This window comes from Oncorhynchus mykiss, chromosome 7 (genome assembly GCF_013265735.2).
Source record: "Oncorhynchus mykiss isolate Arlee chromosome 7, USDA_OmykA_1.1, whole genome shotgun sequence".
Lineage (NCBI taxonomy): Eukaryota > Metazoa > Chordata > Actinopteri > Salmoniformes > Salmonidae > Oncorhynchus > Oncorhynchus mykiss.
The window spans coordinates 47852603-47863734 of NC_048571.1; the positions used below are offsets into that span (position 1 = coordinate 47852603).

Below are 11132 nucleotides of genomic sequence, written 5' to 3' on the forward strand. Positions count from 1 at the left end.
GCTGGTCCCACCTTTCCTGCTACTACAGCCTCCACTCTTTTGTGAAGGCTTTCCACTAGATGTTGGAGCATTGCTGCGGGGACCTGCTTTCATTCAGCCACAAGAGCATTAGTGAGGTCGGGCACTGATGTTGGGGGATGAGGCCTGGCTCGCAGTTGGCGTTCCAATTCATCTCAAAGGTGTTCAATGGGGTTGAGGTCAGGGCTCTGTGCAGGCCAGTCAAGATCTTCCACACCAATCTCAACAAACCATTTCTGTACGAACCTTGATTTGTTTACAGGGGCATTGTCATGCTGAAACAGAAAAGGACTTTCCCCAAACTGTTGGGAGCACAGAATTGTCTACAATGTCAGTGTATGCTGTAGGGTTAAGATTTCCCTTCACTGGAACTAAGGGGCCTTACCCGAACCATGAAAAACAGCCCCTGACCATTATTCCTACTCCACCAAATTTTACAGTTGTCACTATGCAGTCGGGCAGGTAGCATTCTCCTGGCATCTGCCAAACCAGCACTCGGCAGCCCCGTTCTGTGAGCTTATGTGGCCTACCATTTCGCGGCTGAGCTATTGATGCTTCTAGATGTTTCCACTTCACAATAACAGCACTTACAGTTGACATGGGCAGCTGTAGCATGGCAGAAACGGACTTGTTGGAAAGGTGGCATCCTATGACGGTAAAACGTTGAAAGTCACTGAGCTTTTCAGTAAGGCCATTCTACTGCCAATGTTTGTCTATGGAGATTGGGTTTTGATGTATTTCTGATACCTTTTAAGACTTTTTCTGGTAGATGTTTTCTAAGACCCCTTTTCCATCTGTTTATCCCAAAATAAAAGCCTTTTAATTATGCCTCATTTCTATGATGGAACATTTTAGAAAAATGTATCTATTCCTTCATGTCCGAAAAATGTAGACTCTTAGCTTTCATTTGACACACAATTTGATATGCTCCCATGTACTTCACGTTGGTGTTCATGGGTCCTTTCGATGGAAATCCCTGTATCCAAATGTCAGAATTGGCCATTTGGCATGCCACTTCTGACGGGTATGTCAAATGAAAAACCGGGGACTGTAATGGGGAATATTGAAGATGAATCAAGTTAATATTCAGTTAAGAGTAATTAACACAATGATTAGCATACTTATGTTTTCTCTATGTAATTCACATGATTTCAAGTGTTCTATTTGTGACACTCATGTGTCACTGGTTGATGGTCACTAGACTCGATGCTTTATGTTAAACTCATCTGTAGATAGGGACTGACGCCAGACTGGAGGTCCAAGTACCAAGGACATTGATTGTATTCTGTGGAGCACTTTGTGATTATGGAGCAGCTGACAAAGTTGTTTTGACTTCTTGGTTCTGTGTAATTAGAATATCAGGGCCTTTCTCGACAAAGGCCAAGTTAGAGATTTTCTCTGCTTATGTGCTGGAAGGGTATCCCTGTTGCAACTTGTAATTAAACCTAAATGATTTATGATTGACTATATCCGCGACTGCTCTTCTCTTTTGTTCAACTAAAACTCCCCTTTACAAGAACTATAGGCACAGGAGAGGAGCCAGTGCATCATCTCTTTCCTCTGATAGGTCCACTTAAAAAGAACCTGCTGTGCAAAGCAGGTACTGCTAAGGACTGCTGGGACAAGCAAAGCTTAAATTACATCCACAGTATTCAACTACAGCAACTAAAGACCCATCACTTCACTTGAGGGCAAATAGGTGAAACTGTGCCATAAAAAAAAACAAAAGAGTGATGTGTATAGAGAGAGGTAGCACATAACTATACTAACCAGTGAGTGAGAAAAGAACCACAAACAGTGAAGTTGTCTGATGCTCTAGGCTAGAAGACGTCACTACTAGAACCGTACACTTAATATGAGAATCTAATGGATAAGAATTTTAGCAGCCTGACAGGCTGACCATACCGCTTGCGTCGCGTGGGTTGCAAAATAAATGTAGAAATCTGTGTTATTCAATTATTGCGCGCCAACGAGCGTCTGCGTTGCCATTGGCTAAAATAGAAGTCAGTTCTATTTGTTACTCAGATCGCGCTGCAAGTCCTGCCTCTCCCATCTCCTCATTGGTTTATAGAAGCAGGTACCCACATGCCATCTCATTGGTTATACCCATGTGGGTGACTGAAGACAAACGAGGTCGGTGGCGGTAATGCACCTCATTTATGAAAGTTGCCAATCGTAATATAAAGTCAAGAGAAGAAAAGTAGTAGAAGACCTTGTGCATTTCAGGTAAAATAACAACCCAATGTTTATATCTCAGAAAAAATTAGCTAGCAACAACAAGCTAGCTAAATATGACAACTTAGCCAGCAAGTCCAAGCTAGCTAGCTAAATTGCCATAAAGGTTTAATGCTTTTTGACCTGTCCCCAAATTAATGCAATTAGTTCAGAGTTTGTTTTGATATTTTAACCTGCGTGTCGTGATCGCGTTTGGTGTGGGGGGGACAAAATCAATTTATGCACGATGGCGCAGGCGTGCAGCCGGTTTGGGTTCTGTGTGAGGATGAGATGGATGTGGAGGAAACACGGTTTGAAAATGTCAAGACACACTACTTCTCTCTTTGCCATGGTTCCCAGGGCGTTGTTCCCCCCCCCCCCCCCCCCCCCCCAGCCATGACAGACAGACAGGGAAGCTGAGGTGATAGAGGGAACCCAAAACACTGGCTGACTGGCAGCGCAGCTTAATTAAATCACTCATATCCCCTGTGGCCAGTATTCCCTGACATTCATCTCTCTAACTCCATTACAAGTCTCACATCCCAATTACCCAAATGAGGACTGGTGTACAGGAATCATTAAGTGTGCATGGTGTTTAACTGTAACTCCATGTACAATACAGTCTCAGGTGTACTACACTCCCCTATGCATTTATTTGGACAGTGAAGCTAAAACTTAATGTAGCTCTATACTCCAGAATTTTGGATATGAGATCAAATGTTTCATATGAAGGGACAGTACAAAATGTCACCTTTTTGAGGGTATTTTCATACAGTACATTCGGAAAGTATTCCGATCTCTTGACGATTTCCACACTTTGTTAAGTTACAGGCTTACTCTAAAATGGATTAAATCGCTCCCCCCCCCCCCCCCCCCCTCATCAATCTACACACAATACCCCATAATGACAAAGCAAAAACAGGTTTTAGAAATGAATAAAAAATAAAATATCACATTTACATAAATATTCAGACCCTTTACTCAGTACTTGTTAAAGCACCTTTGGCAGCGATTACATCCTCGACTCTTGGGTATGACGCTACAAGTCTGGAACATCGGTATTTGGGGAGTTTCTCCCATTCTTTTCTGCAGATCCTCTCAAGCTCTGTCAGGTTGGATGGGGAGCATCACTGCACTGTTATTTTCAGAACTCTCCAGAAATGTTCGATCAGGTTCAAGTCCGGGCTCTGGCTGGGCCACTCAAGGACATTCAGAGACTTGTCCTGAAGCCAATCCTGCGTTGTCTTGGCTGTGTGCTTAGGGTCATTGTCCCGTTGGAAGGTGAACCTTCGACCCAGCTCTTCTCCACCAATTGCTCAGTTTGGCTGCCAGCTCCAGGAAGAGTCTTGGGGGTTCCAAACTTCTTCCATTTAAGAATGATGGAGGCCACTGTGTTCTTGGGGACCTTCAATGCTGCAGACATTTTTTGGTACCCTTCCCCAGATCTGTGCCTTGACACAATCTTGTTTCTGAGCTCTATGGGCAAATCCATTGACCTCTGTGGTGGATGAATCAGAATTAGTTGGGTAACATAAATAATTAAGATGTCTTATCTGCATAATATTCTTATGTGATATACTTTAATTTAGAATGTATTTCTAATAGACTCTAGTTTTGGCAGTTGCATTTCTTCTCTCAACTGGAGCTCAGTCACTTGGGGCCCAGAGAGGGGAGAGGTCAGGCTTGTCTTTCACATATCCCTGGTGCTATGCAGAATATCGGAAAGGGAAGAGGACAGGATGGAACATTATCTTCAAATGTGAATGTATCTGTTAAACCATGTGAAGGGATGGCGTGATTAAGGGGGAACCAATTACTTGTCTCCACAATGTCTGTGCGCAAGTCACTCCCTCCTTTGGCATTGGGGGAGGTGTATGGCAGTGTCTGGAACCATTGTATGTCCTCTCTGATGTTGCACTTATCCTGGGATAGTGTATGACATAGAGGCTCACTCCCCTCAGTGAGTTTGTCCAGGAGAGGGGTCGAAGTTTGAGTTATGCCATTGGATGAGGTAATGGTTCTGTGCTATGAAGTACCAGGAACGAGATTAGAACCTCGTCTTAGGGACCAAACTGAACGATAATTTATAGCGAATGTTATCTGTCTAAGGGATACTCCTTTCTCAATTAGAAAGCCCCTTTGTGAAGTGTTCCTAATATCTGTGGTTCGTCGTGTAGTTTGAGAGGGGTGTATCTTGGCTATAAAAGATCTTTGTACTTTTGTGTTGTCACTCTCAACGGTTCATTAGAAATTGTGAATCGTTTGAAAGTCAGTGGTATCTTATTATTAAAGATGTAGTTTAAATATAACTCTGACTGGTGCGTGAAGTTTGTTTCTCCTCATTTGGTAATGCAGAAATTAGCCACCACACCTCATGGCTTGGTTTTTGCTCTGACATGCACTGTCAACTGTGGGACCTTATTTTGACAGGTGTGTACCTTTCCAAATCATGTATAATCAATTTAATTTACCACAGGTGAACTCCAATCAAATTGTAGAAACATCTCAAGGATGAACAATGGAAACATAATTCACCAGAGCTCAATTTCGAGTCACAGCAAAGGATCTGAATACTTATGTAAATAAAATAAAAACTTTTTTTGCTTTGTCATTATGGGGTATTGTGTAAAGATTGATGAGGAAAAAGTATAACTGGTGGTCAAACCAAGAGCGTTAAAACAGTCTGAGTCTGGACTAACCCATTCATAGATGCTAACTGCTTTAGCGCTTATTGAAAAAAGTATCTTATAGCTTGGGGAAGTTTGTTAACAGATGTTTACTTTTATTGTAAGAAAGAATATAATACGTTTCTGAACACGACAGGAATGTGGATGCTATCTTGATTACGGATAATCCTAAATGAATCGTGAATAAAATCGAGGCACAAATATCATACCCCCTTCAAAAATGCTAACCTCCCCTGTTATTGGTGAGCTGTTCGCATGTCTTGGGGGTACGATCTTTGTGCCTCTGTAACTTTCTCACTCATCATTATTCTTCATGATTATCTGTAATCATGGTAGCATCCACATTAATGTAGAATGGAGAAAGGACGTGGCATCCTGAGTATAAATTGGAATATTCTCTTTGGTAGATGGATGTAAAGATGGGTTAGTTGTCAACAGCACGCGTACAATATTGATGCGTATGCAACAAAGGCTAAAAGCTGTGAGTTGTTCTGATTGAAAGCCAACCCTGTCTGTCTTGCCCCACAGTTGAGCACGTATCAGCTTTGTTGGAGAAAGGACATTGGGATGTGAATGGTGTGGAGAGATTACACTACATATAATTCTTCTGGCACCACAAGACATTGTCAGCAGTCACCTGTTAAGCATCACTTTCTACCGTGATAATTAACTATGGTGGACTGCATCTCTCTCCCAATAGAAGGCTACGGCTATTATGATAACAACATCTAAAGCAGGGTTCCCCAACCTTCAGCCCGTGGGTGGTTTTATTTGTCCCCCAAGTTTTCTGAGCAAAATGTTATTATTTTATTTTCATTGTTGGACATAAGACTGTAAAAACAAGTGACTTTAATTTTGGTAATCTGCCCCAAGTATTCCGACGCATAATAAAGAGACGCGTGATCCCGACCATCCACTCAAGAAAAAAAGATCAGCCTGCGGTGGAATTTAGTTGATGATCTCTGGTCTAAAGTAGAATTTTGGTGTTTCTCTTTGGTGTGTCAAGCTAAAGCCTCTTTAGACCATAATAAACTGACCAAAAGCCTGTAGTGGTCATGTAATGGGAGCACTGCTGTGAATGAAAACAACTGGAAAGAATGTCAGTGTTTATTTTGTAAACTATGCACGCCTCTGATTATGTGGCATTGTTGAGGTCATTCAGGTAATAGTCCCTCCCTCCCACCAACTGAATTCAAACACCTGGGGTGTATTCACTAGGAACCAAACAGAACCAAGCAAAAGAAAACAGAATAAAACGAGTGACCTACCTGAATTTGTCCAATATAAACTCTAATTTCTGTTGCAAAATGCAACTGTTTGGACCACGGCTGAATTCCAAACACTTAAGACATACCCTATCCCCTCAGCCCGCAAATTAAGTGGACACTTCTGATGACTTTTCATGGCGTCTGAAGTAGAGGTCGACCGATTAATCGGAATGGCCAATTAATTAGGGCCGATATCAAGGTTTCATAACAATCGGAAATCGGTATTTTTGGGGGGCGATTTTTATTTTTTACACCTTTATTTAACTAGGCAAGTCAGTTAAGAACACATTCTTATTTTCAATGACAGCCTAAGAACGGTGGGTTAACTGCCTCGTTCAGGGGCAGAATGACAGATTTTTACCTTGTCAGCTCGGGGGATACAATCTGGCAACCTTACAGTTAACTAGTCCAACGCTCTAACCACCTGATTACATTGCACTCCACGAGGAGCCTGCCTGTTACGCGAATGCAGTAAGCCAAGGTAAGTTGCTAGCTAGCATTAAACTTATCTTATAAAAATCAATCAACGACTGTCGTTGCTCCAATGTGTACTTAACCATAAACATCAATGCCTTTCTTAAAATCAATACACAAGCATATATTTTTAAACCTGCATATTTAGCTAATAGAAATCCAGGTTAGCAGGCAATATTAACCAGGTGAAATTGTATCACCTCTTGCGTTCATTGCACGCAGTCAGGGTATATGCAACAGTTTGGGCCGCCTGGCTCTTTGCGAACTAATTTGCCAGACTTTTACGTAATTATGACATAACGTTGAAGGTTGTGCAATGTAACAGGAATATTTAGACTCATTGATGCCACCCGTTAGATAAAATACGGAACGGAATAAACGTTTTGTTTTCGAGGTGATAGGTCAAATCCAGAAACCAAGGCTTGTATTTCTGTGTGTTTATTATAGTTAAGTTTATGGATAGAGCAGTCTGATTGAAGGGTGGAAGCAGCAGACTCGTAATAGTCAAAGGTATATGGTTTAGAGAGAAATAGTCGACGCGTTATAATTCCTGTAATAACTTGCGGCTGAACTTGAAAAGGGGTTCCTTCGTTATTTTACTGTTCATGTCTTCCATGGAGAATGTCTTGATCTACTTCAAATTAGGTCTGTGTTTCGTTCAGGCTTAAACCGCCTCTGCGTTTTGATACCCATGTAAATCTCACTAGGATAAGGTAACGTTTGTCAAAATATTTTCATAAATCCACTCTACAAAAAAATTATCTTCGCTTATATTTAGCCAATATTGATCAGAGTTACCTTGTCCTATGGATATCTACACCGTTATAAAATTGGCAAGGTGGTGTAAGCCGACACGAAACACAGACCTTATTTTAAGTGAATCTAAAAATATCCTATGGAATAAATGAATGAAGGAACCGCTTTTCAGATTTTGCTAGAAGGTGTCATGGGAATTATGACTCGCACTTTGGTAGTCAATTCTTACAATGTCCGTTATTAAAATAGGATTTCCTGCATATAGAAATTACAGTTTTTGTTTTCAACATTCATCGCAGTTAACTTAAACTCTATTTTTATTCAAACAGTTGAGAGTATTTGTCTCCTAAGCAGACTCTTCAGTATCATTGACACTTCAGAGCTATGTGTGTTTTACAGATGGCAGAGAAAAGCAGAGTACCAGTGTGGGACTATTACATGGAATTGGCACCAGGGAAAGCAAGGTGTCTTATTTGTGAGAAAGATGTACGCATGGGGTCAGCAACGGCTAAATCAAAAAATACCACCAACCTGTGGAATCACCTTAAGAACACCCATCCAAAAGCCCATAATATGTTTAATCGGTATCTCCTTTTTTTGTCCTCCAATAATCGGTATCGGCATTGAAAAATCATAATCGGTCGACATCTAGTCTGAAGAGTATACACTTGCAGGGCAAGGCGCGGGAAGAAGGAATGATTTTTAAATGAACCTCCATTGCCCGGAAATTCATCACTCGTGCATCCCGCGATGATTGTGGGTGCTTTATATGCACTACGTCAATTATGATTGCATGTCTACTTATATTAACTTTATCATTATTAATATACACCTACTGTATGATAGCTAGCAAATTAAATTAGATAACTAAGGTTAGCCTGCATAACTGGAGCTTCTGAAGGAAGAGTTTTTTTTATTTCTACAATTTCCAAAAGCTAACCAAACATCATTAATTTACGAGACTTGTTTGTGCCGTCATGTGCATTAGTAGTACAATTTCTACCCTTTTTACATTTGTTTTTACTTCCACTTGTATGTTGACTTATCCATATTTACGTTGTGGTTGTAAGTTTCGGCTGACTTTTCTTAGTGGATGTACAATTATCACGAATTTAATTTATGGGGCGTTTCAGACCCCGAAGTGAACATAATTGTACACTCGCAGAAACGGGTGCTTACGATGCAAACTACCCTTGTTTGGACTGACCAAGATGGTCACGGGGATTCCCCCAAGGTCATAAGACGAGGGTGTGTCTTTTATGAGTTTGAAATGCAGCACACGTGTCAAACTCATTCCATGGAGGGCCGAGTGTCTGGGGGGTTTTACTCCTCCCTTGTACATGATTGATGAATTAAGGTCAGTAATTAGTAAGGAACTCCCCTCACCTGGTTGTCTAGGTCATAACTGAAAAGAAAGGGGGAAAACATCAGACACCAGGCCATCCAATGGATGAGTTTGACACCCCTGGTTTGTACTAATGATTACACGCCTGAATCCAATGACCTACAGTTCAGCTTCACCTGTGTGACCTTCACCTATCCCAGCCTGGTCTCTTAGACCCTATCCAGGTGACTGCTGACAATGTCATGTGGTGCCAGAATAATGATATGTAGCCTAATTTCTCCACGCCACTGGTTGCCAACTACATCAGCATAACAGCGTGGATATGCCAAATATTGTCTACTTAATTAAGCAACCATATAATTCAGTAGACTACGAGCGAGATCATGTTTTGTAACGTTGATGTTACAATAAACGGTTCTAGACGTGAGAGTGAAACAGGGCAGGTAGTTTTTATATTGCTCTATCTCGGAGATCGTGACAAAATATTCAGCAACCGCCTTCCTAATCGTTCGATGTTGAGACATAGATATGGGCGGGCCATTGACGTACAGTATGAAGTGCCTAACCTGTAAAACAAAAGTAAGTTATTCAACAGGAAATTATATCCTACAGAGGCTACTGTCGCAGCAGCAAATCGTGTTAGAGGCAACAATGAAAGTGAATAGGCTTGTTGAGCTATAAAATAGCAATACAGTTCATGTGCATTTACGCATGCAGATTTTGACACTTATCAAGTTAACCTCATTTTGTTACATTTGTTTCAACGCGCGCAGAATCGTGAATTACATTGGACACTATTGTGACGTTTAATTTTGGTTACTCACAGATCTCACCTAGGCCTACATTAGAACTGGCTGGAAGATGAATATAGGATATTATATCAAGAATACACCGCGAACTGGTGGATTATCCACACCAATGGCCACATCTGCTGTTGGCATAGCAATATTAGAAAATGTCAAGATCTATACTTACCGCTTGGATTGAATACGTATCCGTTCGATATGCGTCAAATCCTCTGGACTTTTGGTGAAATACCGGTGTTATAAACTGCACGTTCTTGTTCTTTGCCTGGTTGCGTTCCTATTCCAACGAGTATTTCGATGTCACTCTCAGGGCGGAACTACACATTGCGTTCTAGACAGAGGGGAAGCAGCCAACCAATAGCCTACGAGGAGGCAGTAGCAATTAATTTGAACGCCCCCAAGAGGTTTAACTGAGAAGATTCTGTCTAAAAACTGTAGTGTACACTATCAGTCCCATCATCATTGAATTGACCCATTACTCGGAGATTATGCGCTTAAAATTCAATTTCAATCCTCAACTGATTGAATAAGAATACAAACAGGCGGTGATGCAACATGTTAAAAAAACTCGATTTAATCTAAACCTCGGACTTGTTTTGAAGTTGTAGGCTATTTCCAGACCAGCTGTAAAAATGTGGCGATCAGCAAGACCGCTTCCTTCAAGTCCTCATAAAATTAGGGTGAAAAATAAACATGCATTGAGGAAGGGATAGATAAAGATAATTTATAGCCTACTAGGCAAGCAATGTTTTGTTGGATGGGGAGTGTCGCTGCACAGCTATTTTCAGGTCTCTCCAGAAATGTTAGATGGGGTTCAAGTCCGGGCTCTAGCTGGGACACTCATGGACATTCCGAGACTGATCCCAAAGCCACTCCTGCGTTGTCTTGGCTGTGTGCTTAGGGTCATTGTCCTGTTGGAAGGTGAACCTTTGCCCCAGTCTGAGGTCCTGAGAACTCTGGAGCAGGTTTTCACCAAGGGTCTCTCTGTACTTTGCTCTGTTAATCTTTCTCTCGATCCTTACTAGTCTCCCAGACCCTACCTCTGAAAAACATACCCACAGCATGATGCTGCCACCACCATGCTTCATCGTAGGGATTGTGCCAGGTTTCCTCCAGACGTGACGCTTGGAATTCAGGCCAAAGTGTTACATCTTGGTTTCATCAGACCAATGAATCTTGGAATATTTCTAATGGTCTGAGTCCTTTAGGTGTCTTTTGGCAAACTCCAAGCAGGCTGCCATGTACCTTTTACTGAGGAGTGGCTTCTGTCTGGGCACTTTACCATAAACGCCTGATTGGTGGACTGCTGCAGAGGTAGTTGTCCTCCTGGAAGATTCTCCCATTTCCAGAGGAACTCCGGAGCTCTGTCAGAGTGACCATCCGGTTCTTGGTCACCTCCGTGACCAAGGCCCTTCTCCACCGATTGCTCAGTTTAGCTGCCAGCTAGGAAGTCTTGGTAGTTCCAAACTTCTTCCATTTAAGAATGTTGGAGGCCACTGTGTTCTTGGGGACCTTCAATGCTGCAGAAATGTTTTGATACCCTTCCCCATATCTGTGCCTCGAC

General features: G+C 41.8%; 1 protein-coding gene across 4 annotated transcripts in view; it reads right to left on the bottom strand.

Moving 5' to 3' along the window:
- LOC110527914 (protein NDRG3) overlaps positions 1–9904 on the bottom strand; it is a 67430-nt gene extending 57526 nt beyond the window's left edge. For 2 of the 4 annotated variants that reach the window (XM_021609522.2, XM_021609520.2), the window contains exon 1: positions 9738–9902. The gene's annotated coding sequence lies outside the window, so the exon portion shown is untranslated. Of the gene's footprint in view, positions 1–9737 lie in introns of all 4 variants that reach the window. The other 2 variants (XM_036983384.1, XM_021609523.2) reach the window with 1 other exon arrangement.
- Positions 9905–11132: the final 1228 nt, after the last annotated feature.